The following is a 12,062-nucleotide window of genomic DNA, read 5'->3' as shown; positions in this document are numbered from 1 at the left end:
TAGTTCTTTGTCGGCTTCTTGCGCGGCGGCGAGAGCTCGATGGTCCACAGACTTTCCTATCGCTTCGATGCGTGACAGAGCGTCGGCAACATTATTGTCTAACCCCTTGATATATCTTATGTCGGTAGTGAATTGTCCGATGTAATCTAGTTGCCGGAATTGTCGCGGCGAACACTTATCAGGATCTTGGTTGAACGCATATGTAAGGGGTTTATGATCGGTGTAAATTATAAAATTTCTCCCTTCAATGGCGTGTCGAAATCGCTTTACCGCAGTGTACATAGCGAGTAATTCGCGGTCGTACGCGCTGTACTTTCGCTGCGCGGAGTTCAACGGTTTGGTAAGGAAACCTAACGGCTGCCAAGAGTCGTTGACGCGTTGCTGGAGGACCGCTCCTATTTCATAGTCGGATGCGTCTACCGCGAGGCTAACAGGTGCGCCAGGTATCGGATGCGCTAACATCGTGGCGTTAGCGAGGGCGCGTTTCGGCTCGCGGAAGCTGGCTTCGGATTGCTCTGTCCATTTGATGGGCGCGTTGCCCTTTTTTCCTCCTTTTAATAGGTCGTTTAGGGGTTGAAAAATTTTTGCGGCCCCCGGTATGAAACGTCGGTAGAAATTAATCATACCGAGGTACCTGCGTAGTGATTTAACGGTCCCGGGGAGCGGTACTTCTACAATAGCGTCAACGCGTTCGGCTAGCGGCTTTATCCCGTCGGCGTTTACGGTGTGTCCCAAGAATGTGATTTCGTTCACACCGAATTCGCACTTTACTGGGTTGATGACTACGCCATACTCGTTTAAGCGTTCAAACAAAATCCGAAGGTGTTCGCGATGTTGTTCTTCGGTTTCGGATGCGATTAAGAAATCGTCTATGTAAGCGAACACGAAGTCCAGACCACGGGTAATTTCGTCAACGAATCTTTGACACGTTTGCGCGGCGTTTCGAAGCCCAAACATCATGTTGGTTGCTTCGAAAAGTCCGAAAGGTGTCGTGATCGCGGTTTTCTTAACGTCTTCTGGCGCGATCGGGATTTGGTGGTAAGCGCGGACAAGGTCGATTTTTAAGTAGACACGCTTACCGTACAGATGTTGTGCGGAATCTTCGATATGTGGTGGGGAGTACCTGTCGGGTATGGTGCGAGCGTTCAACGCACGATAGTCGCCGCATGGTCGTAGACTTCCGTCCTTCTTTGGGACGACATGCAGGGGTGATGCCCATGGACTCTTCGATGGCCGCATCACTCCTTGCTCGATCATTGTTGCGAAATCCGCCTTGACTTGCTTGAGACGATCCGGTGCGAGACGTCGAGGTTTACTGTAGACGGGTGGCCCGGGTGTGGTTTCAATATGGTGTACCACACTGTGTCGGATTTTCTCTCGTCCGAAGGCCGGTGGACGAGTTAGATCCGGAAACTCCGCCAATAGTCGATGGTAGACCGATTCGCCGATTACGGTTTTGATGGATATTTCTTCCGTCGTGGCAGCGTATCCCCTTGTTGATAATTGGGTTGTCGTGTCGAGGAGTTGTTTGTTTCGCGGGTCCACGAGCAACCCATAATGGCTTAAAAAATCTACGCCTATGATAGGCGTTTGAACGTCAGCAATTACGAAGTTCCACTCGAAGGCTCGTCTTAGGGACAGGTTAAGGCCAATCGTAGTGGTACCATACGTTGCGATGCGCGTCCCCAGTTGGCCGCGAATAGTTCGTACGCGTTTTTCTTGACGTGCCTATGGATTTTACTGCGGGGGTATACGCTGATGTCGGCGCCGGTGTCTACAAGGAAAGAGATCTTCGTTCCCTTGTCTGTAACGAAGATGCGGCGGGAACTCAGGCCGTCGTCTTCTGCCGCGTCTACGGACGGCTGGTCTCGTTTCCCGACTTCCACGTGCATGGGAAACGACAGCTCCTCGCGCGTTCTCCGAACTTTGCATGATAGAAACACAGGCCGTCTTGCCGTGGCCGATCTCGCGAGCGCGAACGTCGGTGGTATCGCGAACGCGAGCGTGATCGTGATCGTGGTCGACGATGATTAATCATGCTCAACGCGTTCATCTGTGCCTGCAACTGTGATATTTGCTCGCTCAACACGTTGATTGCGGCGGCCATTGGTTCGTATACTCCAGCGTTTTGCGCTGGTGGGTCCATTACTGCCGTTACCCGGGCGGTGCGCTGAAAATCCTCCGTGAATTCTTCAGCGATCAGGTCCGCCTGCCGCAATAACCTTTCTGGGTCCGAATCGTCGACTGCCGCGAGGGCACGCCTGATGCGGGCGGGTAATCGGTTCCTCCACAGCGTGAGGGTAAAATCATCGGGCGTGGCGGGGCTGGAGAGTTTTTTTAAGTGTTGGTAAAACTGGGATGGCTTTCTATCTCCCATCTCCTCGCTTTCCACCAACTTCTTTATCCGAGTCGCGTCCGTATCGGATAATTTGCGAATGAGCGCATGTTTTAATTTCTCGTAGCGTCCGATGTCCGGACGGTTCGTCATTAGGTCTTCGACGTCCTGGAGCTGTTGATCGTTGAGACATTTTGCCAGCGTCACGTACTTAATGGTGTCTTCCGTAATTCGCGCTGCCTCGAATTATCTCTCCAGAAGGGCAAACCATGCCGCCGTGTTCGTGGGTAGCAGTGGAGACATGCTGATCACCTGGCTGGCTATGGTTCCCTGTGTATTACTTTCCATCGTCGCGGTGCACTCAAAATCGGTGGTTAAAAACGATAGCACTATCACGGTCACCTCTTTCACTAAATATCACGTTAAATCACGTCGGGGTCACCAGTTTGAGGTGGTATGGTGATGGGTGCGTAAGGAACTACTCTTGGTGTTTTTAACGAACAATAGTTTAATTAGAACTAATCAACAATCAGAGCTAACAATTAACAACTAACAATTACACTTAACAGACAATAGGTAACAACTAACAAATAACGATAGACACCGAGAGATCATTCGACGCGTTGCTATGCAAATAGTACCGAGGAGTTACACATTTAATGGCGCAAGACAGACTGACTCTGCTTTTGTTTCGGATCGCGCAGATTCTTCCCTTCGTAGCCCATCGATATCCCCCACTAGCGTGCATTCATTAGATGTGCCACCAGTGCTGGCACGTGTATGCTCTTCCGAGAATTCGGCGGAAAGAGTGTGAAGATACCGATGGTACATTGGGCACGTCGGTGTTGCGCTTTGGCGGCGTCGCGCTTTGCATCCGGAGCCGTTGAAAAGTTCCGTGGCCCGTGCCGCCACAGATCTATAAATTTTAATATATTATACAAAATTATTCAATTAGTTTTCATTATTAGAGCAGCAATCAGTACATGTTAACAACAAAATTATGTACCATATCGTCGTTCACTGCTATGGGTATTTGGGGTCTTACAAAAAAGAGAGGTGACAACGAAGCAATCATAACTACAAAAGAAGTTCTAATAGCAAAAGCCGATGCATTATACGAGCAAGAACAATACCAGGAAATACATGACCTTCTAATAAATTATAAAGTAATGACATTATGTATATCACTTATACATGTAGATAATAAAATTGAATATTTTTATAGGATAGCGGTGATATTGAAATTATATGGCGTTTGTGTAGAGCAATGTATAAATTGTCTAAAATTGTGAGTGAAGTGGATGGAAAGAAATTAATTTTCGAAGCTTATGATTTAATACTTGAATCACTTGAGATAAAAGAGGATAATTGAGCTGCACACAAATGAGCATCGATTCTCCTTAATTCTAAGACTCTTTATGAAGGAGTAAAAGCACAAATAAAAGAGTCATATAATATTAAGAAACATATGCTGGTATATTTCATGATAATATATTAATATATATATATATGTCGGAGATGAAAGAACACCGGAGCCTTTGGAATTTTGGATAATCTCGCAACATTGTAACCTAGAGTCTACTATAGCTGTAATTGAACAATTGTAGTTATTCAACCCGATTGTAATTATTCGAGAATTGTGATAATGAGCTTGGGCTCGAGGCGACAGTCAGTCGCCGAACGTAGCCGCGGTCACGGGATGAACGCTTTGCCTAACAAAGGTATGGAGTAATTCTATCGCTCTCCTTAAAAGAAATATTTGTGGCGACACGCGACAGTAAACATTCCAACGGTTTCTGTCCCGTAGCTCGCCACGTGCAGACCCTATTCTTCGAGTAAGATGATTGCCAGATGTCGATGCGTCTCCGCAGTACATGTTCGGCTAGCCCGAGGGCCCGTTATAAATCTTAAGGTTTAGTTAACTAAAGTCCTTCAAACAGACAAACGGTCTTTGTCCCAACTACGGGAAGATAGGGGAGACATATTTTTCAACAAGCGGCGTCTCCCACTAGCAACTTTCCCTCGAGGGCGGCTAGCATCTTTTTCTAACCACCGATATGGAGATTGACCAATTAGCAGCAACGCCAATTTCCCTTACTTTCTGAACGAAGGCTTTTCTCGACGAATCCGATGATTTCGTATCCTTAGACACACCCCGTTATAGTTTTCCTGTGTGGCATCATCGGGACGGGAAAGGCATTCTCGCTCGCGATCTCATCGATCAAAGAGTAACGCTTTCGCGATCAGTGATTATTCTCAGACTTGGACTTTGTGAGTACGTTCTGTTGTCATCCCGTTGGCCGCGGATTCGTTATTTAGCCCGAGAGCATCGTCACTAGTGTCGCGAGTGCCGAACCGCCGTGATCAATTCTTAAGACTGTAATAATTCTATCATTGTAATAAACTACGCCTGTGTGTACCATATCAATGGCTAATCCTCGAGAAGATTCATTTGACGCCCACAACCCCATTTCCAGTGATGATCCGACATATATATATATATATATAAATATTATTATAAATATTTCATTCCCTGACACAATGTCAAGCAATTGTATCGAATATGTTTAATGTCGCAGAGAGCAATGGAACTAAATCCAAAAGAACCAACACTTATGTACGTGCTTGGTACTTGGTGCTATCAAGTTTCTGATTTAACATGGTATCAAAGAAAAATTGCATCTGTAATATTTGGAGAACCGCCATCTTCATCATTCGAGGAAGCTCTAAAATATTTTGAATCTGCAGAGGAAATTGATCCCAATTTCTATAGTCAAAATTTATTAATGTTGGGAAAAACCTACTTAAAATTAAATTAAAAAGAGCTAGCTACGAAATATTTAAAAATGGCCCTTGATTATCCTGCAAAGAACGAAGATGATCGAGATGCTAAACAGGAAGCGCAGAAGTTGTTAAAGAAATTTTAACAAACTTGACAGAAGTTATAACCTATTATATGATAAATTGGAATTGAAGGGATAGAAGGGATAAAGAAAAATTTAGAATCTATCTTTTAAGTAGAAGTATAAAGTTTATTTACTATAATGTACAATACAACTTATGTGTGATGAGCCTGTTATAGACAACATCTATTTACAGTTCCCAAGTAAAGTAAGTAGTAGTTCCCATATGAAGTAGTCCCCAAGTCTAATTTGTTTAGCGATCAGGAGAGTATTCTTCTTCTTCTTCTTCTTCTTCTTCTTCTTGTTCATCTTCATTCGTATTCCTGCGACGCCCCAGAATTGCTTCTGCTTGCAACCTGGTGAGCAACTGGAGATATGGACGTGCTGCTGGGCTGCCTGATCTTCGTCCCGTCCTTCCCGTCAGATGGTATAAAAGGTAGCGATGCAGGCCAAATTCCGAGATGAATTCACCACATGGGCAAATAAAGCTCACCATAACGTAATTCGGTGGTAAACTGTCTGGAGATTGTGTTCTGATGTGCAAGCTATTGTAACCAAGCGGGCACTCTCCCATCGTTTTGTTACAAGGCACGATCTGGAAAAATAAAATTAAGATAGGTAAATGAAAAATAAATAAATAATAAATAAGGAAATAAAATAAATAATTTCAAACAAATTGTTTGAAAAATCAGTGGAAGAAACGATTTGAAGGAAATAAAATACTTACTGCTCCAAGTGTGGTGAAGATGTATAAGGACGCTTTCAATCGCGAAGCGCTTCCAAACGTGAAGAACTTTCGAACTCGAAGTACTTCCAAATGCGAAGAAGAATCTGGAAAAATAAAATTAAGATATATAAATAAAAAATAAATAAATAATAAATAAGGAAATAAAATAAATAATTTCAAACAAATTGTTTGAAAAATCAGTGGAAGAAACGATTTGAAGGAAATAAAATACTTACTGCTCCAAGTGTGGTGAAGATGTATAAGGACGCGTTCAATCGCGAAGCGCTTCCAAACACCAAGAACTTTCGAACGTCGAGAATTTTCAAACGTCAAGAACTTCGAAGCGTCAAGAACTTTCAAACGTTCTGTTCGATAGTCGAATTGGGAATGTGATCTCCGCGCTAGTTGTCGGGCTTATATAGACGCCATTTCGCTTCATGTTTGCCACCATTGCCTGGGTTAAGTCTCTTAAGGGGGCCCCCTTATTCACAGGCTGGTAAAGCCTAAGCAGTTGTTCATTTGTTTGGTGTATGAAACACGGTTTAAAGGACAGACGTATTGTGCAGCAGGTATGCGAAACCTTCTTAATTACGGAAAGTCCGAGAATGCTTCTGAGAATATGCAATGACAACAGAGTTGGGGGAAAGTGCGATTCTTATTTATTTTTGCCCCTTTAATGAGGGTCATAACACCGGTCCGCACCTTTGTTAGACGGATCGCCCGTCCCGTTGACCGTGGCTACGTTGGGCGGCAGGCTGTCGCCCCGAGCCAAAGTTCACCGTCATGAATCCCGAACAGTTACCATCGGCTTGGATAACTGCGATTGTTTCATTACGGCTATAGTAGACTCTAGATTACAATGTTAGGAGGTTCGGAGGGGCCCCGGCGTCCTTTCGTCTCCGACATATTGAAACATTGAACGATACATCTACCATCGCCTTATTATTTCTTATGCATTAATTACACAATCGTCGTATTAAGTATATAGTAAGTACAGCAGAGAAATATTTGATCGATATAGTTGTCGGTCGCTTGAGCTATTCCGATGATTATATTGTAAATATCGTTGGCTTTGAATATATTTTATCATCAAGGGACAGCTTCTTATTGTTGGTATTTGGCGGAGGGTTACGATGACGAGTGGTAAACTCCTTCTAGGTAGGTTCAGGGAGAGGACAAGAGGTAGCTATATAATTCAAAAGCATTAATAGTTCCCGTTTTCCTTCTGCTTGAAAGAATGATTTATTGTCATTAGCCGATTTTGCGAAAATTTGTTGAAAAATTTGCGGCTAATTTTCCCTTCAAAGTGTTCCAAAAAAGTGAAAAATTGAAATTTCGAAAACCCCTCCCAGCGTTACCTGGGGAAAACTGTTACCTAACGAATGAACTTTGAGTTTTTGATTTCAGATGATGCAGCACCAAGTTATGAGCAATTCTACTTTTTTCCGAGACACGTCCGAATAATTACTGCCATTGCCGTATTTTTTAATATTTCTCCGTGAAAATTTTATACAATATTCTTCGAATGTCATACTTTAATGTACTATTGGTTTTAATAAAGAGTATCTACAGCCAATCTACCTAAAAAGTTTTGATAAATTCCCATATATCGCGTTATTTCTGTTCGTACTATACCAGGATGGCCGGCATTCACTGTAACACCAGTTCCTATATGACATAAAAAATAATGCTTTATCGATTGTATTATTTATTCAAAAATAAATTTTATTTTCTGTTAAAATGACAAAACCTTTCAATTTATTTGCCAATTCCTTTGTAAATAAAATATTAGCTAATTTGCTCTGTGCATATGCTTCGCCAGGCTCATAGGTTTTCTCATTATTCAAATCGTCGAATTTAATTTTGCCACGCTTGTGTGCACTACTTGAAACATTTACAATCCTTGATGGTGCAGAATCTTTTAAAGTGTCTAACAATAAATTTGTTAGTAATAAGTGTCCTATATGATTCACACCAAATTGCAATTCAATTCCTTCTTGGGTATACATCTTAGGACATCTTATTACTCCTGCATTATTTATAAGAATGTGAAGCTTTCTTTTCTTGTGTTCTACAATGGAAACAGATAATACAAATTATGCTATAGATCTATTGATTTAGATATAATAAGTTCAGGAAGAATTTCTTCCCAATATAGTATTCAAAAATAGATGAACACTTTATACATATAACAAAGCTATGTTATTTCATTTCATTTCATACTCTAACATAGGATATGGTATATATCTTTCTTAAATTGCTCTGCAAAATCCCTAATACTTTTTTGAGATGCTAGATCACATGGTCTACAATAAACATATTTATTGCTACTTTCTACTACTATGTCACGGCGTGTCTAAAAAAATGATCATTAATTTTATAAGGTTTTGAAACAGCCGCAAACATTTTTCTAAATAAGTAAAACTGCACCAATAATTAACGGCAATTTTTTAGAAATAATCAATAGCATTAATTATCAATAATTTAGTAAAACATTGTACGATTTGTTTTTTCCTTCAAGTAATATACAATGTAAACGGCATAACTGAATTTGTAACAATTCAATCATGAAACAAATATACAATAGATTTTGATAATATTGATTAAAATGCAATAGTCCATTTCTATATATTATAAGTTTTCTTAGTTTATTGTCATTGTTAATTTATATTATTTTAATCATAATTAATCATAATTCATCATAATTAATTCGGATTCTGTTTCGAATACATGTCAAGTCATGGATATGGATGATTCAAAATAAAGAGCGAAATTTAATACTCAGAAACGTGTAATGTATTTATCGCAAATATAAAATTCTATACTTTATATTTTATATAATTGATCGTATTTGATCGTATCAGACAGTAACAGAAAATAGATGAAGACACACACACACGCGCGCACACAACATCTTTACGATAAATCGAATTGAAAATATCGAGTTTTCAGTATCGAATCTGTCAATGCTGTTAATGTTTGCGTACTTTATTCGATTCTCATCTGACGTGGAATTTTCTAATCTTGCTGTCAGAATTACATCTGTCATAATTAATCAAATCTGAACACGTTGTATATTGTACAAATTTTTTATTTTTTTCTGTAAATACTATAATTTAATATGTCGTTACGGAGAGCGTTATTCGTTATCAGAGATATAAAAGTATTACAAAGAACGCTTATTCATAGAAGATTTCAATTCACACATTTCAAAGGTTTGGAATTATATCTAAGCACGATTTTATTTTTTATTACTTTTCTATTATTGCATAAGATTTTTAAACTTCGTTGCAACCAGAGAAATTTTCTAATTTTAGTCGATATTAGCTTTAACTTGATAATCTGACCGCTTACAAATTGTAAGTGCAATGTTAATATTAATGATCTGAGGTGGTATGGTGATAGGTGCGTAAGGAACTACTCTTGGTGTTTTTAACGAACAATAGTTTAATTAGAACTAATCAACAATCAGAGTTAACAATTAACAACTAACAATTACACTTAACAGACAATAGGTAACAACTAACAAATAACGATAGACACCGAGAGATCATTCGACGCGTTGCTATACAAATAGTACCGAGGAGTTACACATTTAATGGCGCAAGACAGACTGACTCTGCTTTTGTTTCGGATCGCGCAGATTCTTCCCTTCGTAGCCCATCGATATCCCCCACTAGCGTGCATTCATTAGATGTGCCGCCAGTGCTGGCACGTGTATGCTCTCCCGAGAATTCGGCGGAAAGAGTGTGAAGATATCGATGGTACATTGGGCACGTCGGTGTTGCGCTTTGGCGGCGTCGCGCTTTGCATCCGGAGCCGTTGAAAAGTTCCGTGGCCCGTGCCGCCACAGTACCCACTTACCAGTGATAACGCTATATAAATGAAAAATGTATAAATGTTACAGGCAAGGGTGCACGTTCGCCGGCTCCTAACGCCTATCCGAGACCCGCCTGAAACCAATCAGGAAATCGAACTCTCCTGCCCGCGCGTGTGGTGTGATGAACTCTTGAGTCCCCTTCGCTTTGTTCGTTTCGGGCACCAGGCGGTATTGTTACATTGCGCTTTTCCGTGCTATGGTGTTCAATATTATCGTTAAATAGAAATGCGGGTTTCAATCGGTCTATGGACACTATTACGTTTTTATTATTTATTTTAATAGTGAAGGTCTTTTTGCCTCGCTCTATAACCTGATACGGCCCGTCGTAGGGTGGTTGTAAGGGGTCTCCGATGGCGTCGCGACGCAGAAATACATAAGGCGATGTTTCGAGGTCGCGGAACACGAAGGTTCTCTTTTCGCCGTGTCGCGTAATAGGATGAGGCCTGATTTTTCCTATTCGGTCTTTTAGGCGACTTGCGAATTCCGAATTGGCCTGTTGTTTAGTCGGTATAAAAAATTCTGCCGGCAATCGTATGCCGGTGCCATAAACCATTTCGGCTGCCGTCGCGTTTAGGTCCTCTTTAATAGCAGTTCGTATGCCTAATAGATCTATCGGCAAGATATCCACCCAGTTGCTCGTATCGTGGCATTTGATTGCTGCTTTTAGTTGTCGGTGCAGGCGCGCTACCATCCCGTTGGACGCGGGGTGATAGGCTGTCGTGCGCAAATGTCTGATGCCGAGCAACCGGCATAGTTCGTTAAATAGGTTCGACTCGAACTGGCGTCCTTGATCGGTCGTTATTTTTAAAGGCACGCCGAAACGAGATATCCACGTGGAAAGGAGAGCCGAAGCGACGGTTGCCGCCCCCATGTCGGCGATGGGAATGGCTTCGGGCCAACGCGAAAAACGGTCGATACACGTTAGACAATATCGGTAGCCTTTTGAATATGGCATCGCGATAATGTCTATGTGTAAGTGTTCGAAACGGCCCGCTAACTCTCCGAATGTTCCGACGGGTGAGGATACGTGCCTGGTGACTTTACATTGTTGACACGGAATACATTGTCGTGTGCAATTTCGGGAGTCCTTGTTTATGGGCGGCCAGACGAAACGCGTCGTCACCAGGTTTTGAGTGGCACGTATCCCTGGTTGGGAAAGTCCATGGAGCGAATTAAATACGTCGCGCCGCAAGGATTTCGTTACGTACGGTCGTGCAAAGTCACCCGATACGTCGCAATATATTTCTACGTCGTGATCGGGGAAACGTATTTTCTTTAACCGTAGCGCGGATGTACCGGAGTTGACGATGTTGCTTAGTTCTTTGTCGGCTTCTTGCGCGGCGGCGAGAGCTCGATGGTCCACAGACTTTCCTATCGCTTCGATGCGTGACAGAGCGTCGGCAACATTATTGTCTAACCCCTTGATATATCTTATGTCGGTAGTGAATTGTCCGATGTAATCTAGTTGCCGGAATTGTCGCGCGAACACTTATCAGGATCTTGGTTGAACGCATATGTAAGGGGTTTATGATCGGTGTAAATTATAAAATTTCTCCCTTCAATGGCGTGTCGAAATCGCTTTACCGCAGTGTACATAGCGAGTAATTCGCGGTCGTACGCGCTGTACTTTCGCTGCGCGGAGTTCAACGGTTTGGTAAGGAAACCTAACGGCTGCCAAGAGTCGTTGACGCGTTGCTGGAGGACCGCTCCTATTTCATAGTCGGATGCGTCTACCGCGAGGCTAACAGGTGCGCCAGGTATCGGATGCGCTAACATCGTGGCGTTAGCGAGGGCGCGTTTCGACTCGCGGTAGCTGGCTTCGGATTGCTCTGTCCATTTGATGGGCGCGTTGCCCTTTTTTCCTCCTTTTAATAGGTCGTTTAGGGGTTGAAAAATTTTTGCGGCCCCCGGTATGAAACGTCGGTAGAAATTAATCATACCGAGGTACCTGCGTAGTGATTTAACGGTCCCGGGGAGCGGTACTTCTACAATAGCGTCAACGCGTTCGGCTAGCGGCTTTATCCCGTCGGCGTTTACGGTGTGTCCCAAGAATGTGATTTCGTTCACACCGAATTCGCACTTTACTGGGTTGATGACTACGCCATACTCGTTTAAGCGTTCAAACAAAATCCGAAGGTGTTCGCGATGTTGTTCTTCGGTTTCGGATGCGATTAAGAAATCGTCTATGTAAGCGAACACGAAGTCCAGACCACGGGT

At 42.5% G+C, this 12,062-nt stretch overlaps 1 pseudogene; it reads left to right on the top strand.

Moving 5' to 3' along the window:
- The first annotated feature begins 3,244 nt into the window (after positions 1-3,244).
- Positions 3,245-5,382, top strand: LOC117241040 (annotated as a pseudogene).
- The last annotated feature ends 6,680 nt before the right edge of the window (positions 5,383-12,062 follow it).

This window comes from Bombus vosnesenskii, unplaced genomic scaffold (assembly GCF_011952255.1).
Source record: "Bombus vosnesenskii isolate JDL3184/JDL3185 unplaced genomic scaffold, Bvos_JDL3184-5_v1.1 scf7180000015201, whole genome shotgun sequence".
NCBI classification, from domain to species: Eukaryota; Metazoa; Arthropoda; class Insecta; order Hymenoptera; family Apidae; genus Bombus; species Bombus vosnesenskii.
The sequence above is the reverse complement of the archived record's forward strand: the minus strand, read 5'-3'. Positions and strand labels throughout refer to the sequence as shown.